Source organism: Natrix helvetica (genome assembly GCF_964273705.1).
Source record: "Natrix helvetica genome assembly, chromosome: 1".
In the NCBI taxonomy this organism is placed as follows: Eukaryota; Metazoa; Chordata; class Lepidosauria; order Squamata; family Natricidae; genus Natrix; species Natrix helvetica.
The window spans coordinates 46,100,795-46,110,210 of NC_138548.1; positions in this window are offsets into that span (position 1 = coordinate 46,100,795).

A 9,416-nucleotide genomic window follows, 5' to 3' on the forward strand; every position below is an offset into this window, starting at 1 on the left:
GACCCGGGAGTGGGAGAGCTTGTCTTCCCAAGCTGTGAAGGAGGCACCTTCTCATCTAAATATACAGTAATGGCCAAAATTGTGGAAATCTTTTGGGGAAAGTGTACAGTATTTTTGAGGTTTGATGGCTAATAACACAACTTTTTTGGGAGTAATACCATAGCGTTATATATCAATGGAAAGATAATTTAATCAAGAATGTAATGCAATAATGTTTATGAAGGAGTTAATATTAGAATAGCAGTTATAAAGAAGAAAAGTGAAACATGTAGAAAAAAACGAGATATACAAAAATTATCACCATGTCAGTTAATAATTAGTTGGGTAACCTTTAGCATGAATTACAATGTCTACCCGTGAAGTGAACCAAGTCTTTTAGTTCTGCAGCTTTTATTATGTAAAACCAAGATTGAATGATTGCGTCTATTAACTGGGTTTTATTGCTGGGTATGTTTGCCTATAACTTTTCTTATAATACAGATAATTGAACAAACTTTGTTGCATTGCATTCTTGATTAAATTATCTTTCCATTGATGTATAATTTTATGGTACTACTCCAAAACAAGTGGTGTTATTCGCCATCAAGCCTCAAAAATACACTTTTGAAAAGGTTTCCACAATTTTGACCAGTACCGTATGGGAGCTTTTGATCATTAGGTGCTAATTATGCCAATCATTTATAGAAATAATCAGTCCAAATGTAATTACTAATCCAATTGGCATTTTATCTTGATTCGTTCAGGAAGCAGTGGTCTGAAACTAAATTTGGGCTCTTGTTTCTTGTAAAATTGCTTCTTCTGAACTCCATAAAGTCCCTCCTCAAAGAACATTCAATCGAAGCATCATTATTGCCCAGGTTTAATTTAGCTTAACATTACTTAGATAATGCAATAATATCAGTCACTTAGCAAAGGAGACCCTGAACTTTAATTCTGCACAATTCTGCCATTAGAGCCACAAAATAGGAAAGACTTGTTTCCACCAACAGAACATGGAACATATCCATTGGAGCAGCATCTTGCTGATGAATAGTTCAGACAAGTATGCTTATTGGGTTATTCTTGATTTGTTTTCAACCATTATACACTCTGTCTCCCTCCCCCCTCCCTTCAAATCAATGTCTGATATGATAACACTCTTAACAATCAAGGAACAATAACAATAATAACAATCAATATTTTGATTTTGTCCCTGATCAAATTCACCTTTTTTTCTACCCAATGTCCAGCTTTTAAGAGCATTTTCAGTCTTGAAATTGTCCTCTTGCTGCTCCCTGTCCTGTCTTGTCCATAAATGTGATGTCGTATTTTTGATCCATTATTCAAACTTCACATATAAATATTTGAACAGTACAGGGCCTAGAAAAGAGGTTTACATTGTATACCATTGTCACCCTACCAGGTGGACCAGGCCACTTCGTCACTGTGGTAATGTATTTGGTCTATCTCTTCTTTTTCTTTTTCCTTCTTTTCTACTTTTCTATTGGTTCTTTTGTCTTTCTCCTAACTCAAAATTGGTATCTTTTTACTCTGTGGACAAACTAATAAAAATTACATATAAACCATTTGGCTCATCTCTATCAAGGCCCTCTTCCTTACCTTTTACAACCCCTCATCACATCTTTCCAACTTCATGCACAACCAATGCATACCCATTGGATGCAATGGTCCAATTAGCTCTGTATCCATTTAATGGTAACATAATTCAGTCCATACTATACTACCTTCTCTACTAGTTTCATTTGAAACTTTGTTGATTGCTTTGCTGAAGTAAAGGTATACTGTCACCATAGTACTCCTATGGTCAATTAAACCGTTCATTCTATCAAAATGGGAGATCAAGTATGGAAAGTTAGGAAGATAACCTTCACAGAAATATGTCAAGAACTGTTACCTAGATAAAAGACAATAAGGCATTTTAAAAGTCCAGAGCAACAAGATATTTGGATGTGGCTTAGATAGATGCCTCCCTATTTCTCTGGGGTATAAGAAGAGGGAAGTGGTACAGCATAATTGGACTCCTAATATTCTATTAAAGGGACACAGTGGCTCAGTGGCTGAGCTTGTTGATCAGAAAGGTTGGCAGTTTGGCAATTCTAATCCATAGTGCTGCATAACAGAGTGAGCTCCCATTATTGTCCCAGCTTCTGCCAACCTAGCAGTTCAAAAGCATGTAAAAAAAGCATGTAGAAAAATAGGAACCTTTGGTAGGAAGGTAACAGCATTCTTTTTTTTTTTTATAAACAAAATTTTATTGGTTTTTTTAAGATTTACAAGGAAAAAGGTAGTGGAAAGGTATACAAATTTTGGCAGTTGCAAAGTGTGGTAGGCGCCCCCTCCCTCCAAACTCATAGTATACATCTGAGTATAAATCATTAATACATAGTCATATATAATCAGCATATTAGTTCTATTGGTACTTTCAACCAACTATTGGTACTTTCAACCAACATAGTAATATATGATCCACATGTTAATTCCATTACTACTTTCGGTCAGTTTATATCAACGAGATTTTCTTATTCATTTTTGTGATCTGAGCTTTCTTGGTATTGCCCCTTCTCCCCCCGCTGGCAGGGCTCCAGCCCCTCCCGTGTCCTGCATATCCGTTGTAGGATCTTCTGTTTTTTCTAGGTGTATTTTGTTTTTTTCCATAAAGGCCTGTGCCTCTATGGGTATGTTAATTCTAATTCTTGTCTCCTCCCAGAATATCAACATACCTTCAGGCATCAACCATCTAAACCACACCCCCTTCTGGTATAATTTATTCACTAATTGCGAATAATTTTTCCTTTTTTCCCTAATTTTCTTGGGGATCTGCTTCAAGATAGTTATTTCCCTATCATGGTATGTCAGGGCTTGCCCCCTTTGTACACCCAGAATTTCGCCTCTCGTGCTTTTTCTAAGAAATTTAATATGTACCTCCCTGGGTACATTGTGTGTTCTGGCATAGGCTGAATTCACTCTATAAACCAGATCTATCTCCCATTCCATCTGTTGTTTTTCTTTGTGTATATATTCAGCCAAAATGTTTATCATGATGTCCCTTATGTTTTCATCATCTGCTTCCATCACGTTTTGAAATCTAAGATAAAAGGACATTCTCTCAAATTCTGTTTTCATTTGTTGGGTATCAAGTTCTTTGTTTCCCTTCTGCACCGCCTCTACCCCCCCCTCATCTCCGCCACCCCACCCTCCACAAGGTCCAGTCTCTGTGAGTTCTTATAAATTTGGGCTTGGTTCTCTTTAATTTCTTCTTTCATTTCCTTTAATTGTTTCTTAATTTCCTCTTGTCCCTGTAAGAGTTGCTGAAGCATTTGTTGCAAATCCATCTCTGTACTTTTAGGTTGCATCAGGTCTGTAATCTTTGATTGTGTAGCAGGACTGGATGTTGCTGATGTCGGGTCAGAGGTAGCAAAGCCAGGCTTTCCAGGAGGTGGTCTTTTAGGAGACATAGTTTATAGAATAAAGAGTTCAGTCAGTATAGAGAATGGACAGCTGGAGCGGCAGAGCAGCCAGATGAGTCCAGGAGGCAGAAGGTCCAAGCAGGAGAGAATTTCTCTAGTCAGCCTGGCAATAGAGTAAAATTTTTCACCCCAGAGAGTTCAAAGAGTAACAATCCACAAGAGATTCTTCTGGGTAGCACGGAGACAAAGACCGGAAGCCTGAATTTTTAAAGGTGGAGTCAAGTTTCACAGTTCATGAAGACAACGGAAGTGTGCCATCTTGCCCTGCCAGCTTCGGGCTCAGAGGCATAACAAAGTTTTCAAAGTTCCCAAAGTCCTCAGATCATCAGTAAGTTATGGAGTTAAATTCAATGAAAGTCACTTTAAGCAAGGGTGTGGCATCATTGGTTGGCTCTCCCCCCTCCTCCTTCCCCTGGGGCTGAGAGCAAAATTGTTCCAAGCCGCCTGTCCGAGGGGGGGGAAATCCCCCTCCCTCCAGCCGCGCCTCCAAAGTTAGCCGAAAGTGAAAGTTTTAAGATGCTGAAAAGTTCTTCAAATCAACAAAGGGAGTGAAGGGGGGTATGCGCCTCACCACACCGCCGCTGCTTCCTTCTGCTTTTTCATTCTCCGATCAGCCTGTTGCGAAGATGCTTTACGCGCCCTCCGATACTGCTCCCCGGTGCCTAGAGCGAGGCGGGGGCCCCCCACCAGCCGCCGCCGATGCAGGGATCCCCCGCGATGCCGCTCCTCCGGCAGGACGCCTCTTTGGGGCGTCCTGTGCTCCCAAGGAGTGGGGAAGCCCACCGGGGAGCCGGAGTGAGCAAACGAGTTGCCCGTCGCCGTCAGCCACCAGAACCAGAAGTCGGAAGGTAACAGCATTCTGTGTGCCTTCAGCGTTTAGTCATGCCGGCCACATGACCATGGAGGCATCTTCGAACAGTGCTGGCTCTTTGGCTTTGAAACGGAGATGTGCCCCCTAGAGTTTGGAACGACTAGCACATATGTGCAAGGGGAACCTTTATCTTTACCTTTAATATTCTATTATTATAATTAAACCCAATAAAACTAGATTTTAATTCTGTAGAGTTGATTTTCCTGCTTTGCTCTACTTTGATACAAGGCTACTTTGGCATGACAAATAAACTATTCCAGAGTTTTGCCTGGTATCAGTCAAGCTAATGAGTGTGTCATTACCCAGTCATTTCCTCCTTCCTTTTTAAGATAGGAACTTTTCTTTTTCTCAAATATCGTGCCCATGGTCTATTTATTTTCAGAGAACACAGAAAAAAGCTGTAAGACAATATCTGCAAGCTACATCAAGACTTTTGGATATCACTGATTTGGTCCTAAAGACTGAAATTCATTCATAGTAACCAGTTGCTTCCTAACCATGTGTTTTCTTATCTTAGATTGTCAATCTCTCCTTATGGTAATTCTTCTTCTTAATTCTATTTGATTATAGTTCCCTTCTGGGGATAAGACTAAAGAAATTGAAGAACATATCAGCAGCTGGAATAAACCAGAAGCAGAAAATATCAAGGAATCATCCATAGGGCATGTATACAGTAGTCCAAAGGGCAACTGTTGCTTCCACTTATCATTTGGCAAGGACATGTTACAATATAGAGCCTCTATTTCACAGGCAGCAAATGGTAAGGTTGCACTGAGATATACAAGCTATGTAGGATTGCCCAAATGCTTAGGTGGCTTTTAAAATCTTACTTAGCATCCAATATGCATTATGATTTTTATAACTAATTGCATAAAAAAGCACTTTTTAGTTCAGGTCTATGACTGATAGATCTTTCAACTTCACTCTCAATTTCCAAATTCTCACAGGCGTTGCAAGAAGAGTTGTACTGGATTGAATGAGATTGGCAATGGTTTCCTCAATTAGTCAAATATTGTACCTGATGGATATACTGTAAAACCTAGGAGTTTTGTTAAATCACCCAACTGAATGATCTTTTTTTTTTTAATAAAAATTTTATTTTCAGACAAACACCAACACACAACACATATAACATAAAAGCCTCTTCAACTACACGCAGTGTGTCAATTGGTTACAGGGTCTTTCAGTGTCCTTTCCATAGTCATCACTTGAATTCTATCAAAATTCACCTATTGACAATCAATTTATCTTTGTATACATTGTTATTATGCTTCCTCCTATTCTAAGTCATTCTATTATTTTAGCATTGATAACATTCTCTAATAATTTTCAATTCCATGTTTTTTCCTCATTATTAGTATCATCAATTTAATATACATGTATACAAATTGTTATAATTATTAAACATCCACTAAGCCTAGCTATTATTACATCCTTTCAACATATGGCATATGACATTTGAAGTAAATTTATATTAAGACATTTTATTACATCATTCTGAAATCATCCAATGATATTACATCTTTATATTCTATTCTATATAGAATTGTTTATCTTTTATAAAAAGGCTTTTCAACAACCTCTCCATGATCCTCACTTACAGTTTGTATAAGGTTTCAGTTTATCAATCTAGTACATATAAATGCTTACCAACTGAACAATCTTTAACAATACTTAAACAAACCAATTACAGTATTCTCCCAACTGGCTATGGTGATCAACTACTATAACTGTACTGTTCATTTTATTAAGTAGGAGTCCATTTTAACTAACCTGAAAAGTGATCTGTTGTTCAAACAATCATGGCTGGGATATCTTGTTCCCACATATTCAGTATTTAATGTGCTTATCTTTGCACAGTACTGTTGGAAACTCAGGTGTGTGAAATCTGATGTTGCTGCAACAGCTGTCATACTGTATTGTTCTTAATCTGTAAGCAAACAAAACCTGAGGTTTTTAATTAAAATAAGTGTTCCTTATAATTCAATCAAGGGCTAGTCAATGGGCTAGTAAATTAAGGTAGCTTACTTATTTAAAATGTGAATATGGTTTTTTAAAAAATTGAAGTATTATATAGTAAAGCCAGGGTGATTGACATAAATTGTAACTCTGGAGAAGACATATGCTCTTACAGCTATAGATGTTTTAAGCACATTTAAACAACTTTACTTATTGCTATCATATCAACTTGGAGGTTTTTCCTCCCACATATTGATGATCTCAATCTTGGTCACCACCTACAAAAGCCTTTGTAATAATAATGGAACTGGAGATCTGTCAAGCCAATCATGTGATGTATCTCCACTGAAAAACTGTCCTTTTCATATGCAGTAGTGTAGAATAAGTTTGTCAAATCAGAAGTTGACCCCACCTCGTTGATCTTTTGGCAATGAGTCCTGAAATGTGTGCCTTGTATTCTTAAAAATGGCCTAGGAGAAAACTAGCAGGCAGATTGAATGAGCAGCTAAGTACAGCAGTCTCTGCAATAAATCTTACCATTTGAAATCATGCCCAAAATAGAGCAACACTGTTAAATGATGGTGAGCAGTAACCTTGTTTGTCCTTGTAATAGGGGCCCTCAGTTCACTTTAATTACAGTAAGTGTTGATGTAATGGTTAAGGAAGATATTCAAGGTATATAATATCCATGCTCAGAAGAAATAACATTCAGCAGTCAACCTAATAAGACTTATCTTTTATCCAGCCGAGGATGAGGAAGAATATTTATATCTCTTTGTTAAATAAACAAATAAAAAAGGACCATGAGAGGTTTTATATCCTTTGATGAAAGGATAAAATCAGTATTAAAAATGCCAGATGCCCTACAATTTAATTTATCAAAGTGGTTTAGAGGATATGTTTGGATAAATGAGGGTGTGTTTGTTTGATAGGAAAAGGTTTTGTAGCTTCTGTGATGAAGTTTGCACGCCACTCTCAAACCTGATTGCACAACATGAGCAAATGTTTATTCTTAACCATAGCTTCAGGACATCATTGATTCTTTGGCCAAAATGAAGCCCAATTTGCATTGGCCAAATAGAACAGAATATATAATATATTCCACGGAGAATATGGAAGAAAGCAACATCCCCACCACAATGAAATAATACTGACACGATACTTGTCAGGATACTACAAGATCCTGTATGTAAAACAGGGAGCAAACCCCACTCTCTTCTAAACTGAAGATATTACTAAACTGAAGATAATATCTTAAGTAATAACTTAAGTAATATCTTAACCTGATAACAAAATACCTGTAAGAAAACCACTAAGCTCAGAGAGCATCAAGAACTCCATAAAGCTCACTTAGCTAGATTTCATTTTTCCAAGGACCACAATCATGAGCAGAGAGAATGGTAAATAAAAAGTTTTTAGAGTGCCCTGCCAGATTTTATTGGCCTTTAACTCCATAATCCCCATATATATATACATACATACATACATACATACATATACATATATATATATGTATATGTATGTATGTATGTATGTATGTATGTACGTACGTACGTACGTACGTACGTACGTGTGTGTGTGTGTGTGTGTGTTACAACCCCTGGCATGACTAAATATGGGAGGAAGGTCACTACTCCCTCTTTCTGTCCTTCGGCTTATCACAGAAGACCATGCAGGCAGAAAACCATATTTTTATTTTCAATGTTGCCTTTTTATATTTGTGTCTCCCTTTATTTATTTATCAGTACAAATACAACACACACACACACACACACACACACACGCTATTTATTTATTATTTATTTATTTATTTATTTATTTATTTATTTATTTATTTATTTATTTATTTATTTATTTATTTATTTATTTATTTATTTATTTATTTATTTATTTATTTATTTATTTATTTATTTATTTATTTATTTATTTATTTATTTATTTATTTATTTATTTATTTATTTATTTATTTATTTATTTATTTATTTATTTATTTATTTATTTATACAATGGGTTGGCCATCCATCTTACCATGGGGTAACTCTGGGCAGCTTACAATCATAATTGCAGATGAAAACTGGAATCTACCAATATCTGGAGAGTCACAACTTTTCCTACCTTGGTTTTAAAGGCAAAAATATTAATACTGCTAAGGGAATTGCCTCACATGTTTCCATTCCTCGGGGCCTCAGGAGAAGAGATGGTCCATTATTTTTCTCCAATCCTCTTGTTCCAACCTTACCTGTACTATAGACATCTTGATTTGGAAAAAAAAGAGGAGAAAGAGTGGTCTATAAGGAAACAAGAGGCAAATGTTGCTATATATCAGGGCAGGGAAGAGTTGAAAGCTCATGCAGACAGGGAGGCATCTGCAAAAGATGTGTGGATAAAATGGCCAAGAGGGTGGCAACCTTGCTTCTTTTTTACATTGGAATGGGACAACTTGCTACAACCAACTCACCATGACTAATTCACCATGACCAACTCATCACAGGGCAACTTGCCATGGCCAACTTGCCACAGGACAACTCACTGCGGGGCAATTCAACAATTCAATTTAATTATTTAAAATAGTTTAAAAATATTTTAATTTTTGTCATGCAAATTTCATTTTGCCCCTCCTTTGGCATCCTTTCTTTAGTGATTCTATTCTACTATTTCTTCAATATTAGTGTAGCTCTTCTTCTGTGGCAGATTGTCCTGTGGTTAGTTGGCCACGGTGAGTTGGCTGTGACCATTTTTACATACGTTGTGTATGAGACATTTAAGAAACGGGTGGGAATTCCTTGATGGAGAAATTAATGAAAGGATCAAAATGGAGGCTAAGAGACTGTCTGCACCTTCCTTCCTTCCAGATATGACCTATGCAAAATCCAGCTTCTCCCTCCCATCAGATTCAGAAAGCCCCCAAGCCAAAAAAAGAAGATGCCTCCTTCTCCCCACTCATGCTGTAGTGTAACCTGCAAATAAAGAAATTGCAAGATAGCAACCAAGCAAAGCCTGCCGGTATCCCACTCCCAGCCAAGAACATGCACTTGAGTATTTCAACTTCCCGCCTCTTTAGCAACTGACTTTATTTTTTTGCTAATTTACATGGGACATTGGGACAAGAACGTGTTTGC